The following is a 1,438-nucleotide window of genomic DNA, read 5'->3' as shown; positions in this document are numbered from 1 at the left end:
AATAGAGTTCTCACCCCCTCGGCAGACTAGGGTTTATGAAGGTCCCAATAGCAATTAATGACCTTGTATACTGAGAGAGGGAGAGGGAGCGAGTGGGAGTTGGAGTGAGCGAGAGTAAGAGAAAGAGCAAGACAGAGAGAGAGAGAGGGAAGAAGAGGTAGAGAGAGGAAAAGGGAGAAGGAGAAGGTGGGGAGAGAGGAAGGGAAGGAGGAGAGCGAGGCTCAGACTTAAATTGGCTCACTTGTTGACGCTTAACATAAGTATTGAAATGATCATTTTGAGAAGAGGAAAGTAAAAGTTGACAAGGGATGCAATCACATCCTTAAGTATTCTTTTTATATTTTCCTTCTTTTACCTTCCTCCAAGGTAGAGAAAATTAATACCCCCCCCCCAAAAAAGGCTGCCACCAAAATGAATTGTTACTTAAAAGATGGTTTAATTTATATATTTTCTGGAATGAGGAGAGTGAAATTTATAGATTTATTGTTGACATTAATACAATGTTTCAATGATTTGAATATAAAAGGTTGATAGTTGTGAACATTAAGATATTCTGAATATCCAATTTTCATTGATTGCCAACTCACTTTAATACTTAAACTACATTGAATACCTGCTGTATACCATATACTGTCTTATTTTATTTAATCCCGTTATATAAGTATTGATCTCTTTAACTGATGAAATACAGCAGGCAGAGATTTGGCACAAGGTCACACTTCTAATAAGTGACTTCACTGGAATTCAGATCTATTTAAGACTCTGAATGCAACGTCTTTCTACTATCCATATATACCAGGAGCCAGTAATGTACAGACGTGTTGTAAGAAGTCTCCTCTCCTGCAACAACTTTCTCTCAACTCTGGCCTAGCTTCTTGGAAAATTGCTTGAATAAGATAGATATCCATTCCTATCCTATCTACCTTGAAATGACACCAAGCACATACTTGGGTACTATATTTGGAGCATCTTCTCTACAAGTCTGCAGCAACTGTAAATATTATAGTTGGAAAGACATGGTTGTCTTCTACCCAATATCCCAGTGCCTTATATTGACTAGACCTATTGGCCTCCCGAGAACATTATTCAATAGCTTTCTCATTTAAATTCTGATTATCTGTAGCCATTTTGCCAAGCTGGTGCTTTGGCTTAGTTCCCCAAGGCTGAGTTTCTCTCTGTTGCCTCATAGAGTGAAAGCTGGAAGAAGGAAAGTCGGAACCAAAGTTTCCAAGCAAAAAAGAAAAGAAAGACATTTTTGTCAATTACATTTACAGCCCTTCAGATTGTTAACATTTCAAACTTTCCCCTGTCCTTTGCTTTTCTGGGTTAGACTTGGGTTATCCTTCTGAACTTCCAACATTAAATTCTGAGTAGTGTTTTACTCCCTCACCACAAATCCTAGTTTAATGGAAAATGCAATCTATTTCAGTTTGTCCTA

This window comes from Hylobates moloch, unplaced genomic scaffold (genome assembly GCF_009828535.3).
Source record: "Hylobates moloch isolate HMO894 unplaced genomic scaffold, HMol_V3 SCAFFOLD_10, whole genome shotgun sequence".
Lineage (NCBI taxonomy): Eukaryota > Metazoa > Chordata > Mammalia > Primates > Hylobatidae > Hylobates > Hylobates moloch.
This window is presented reverse-complemented; position numbering follows the sequence as displayed.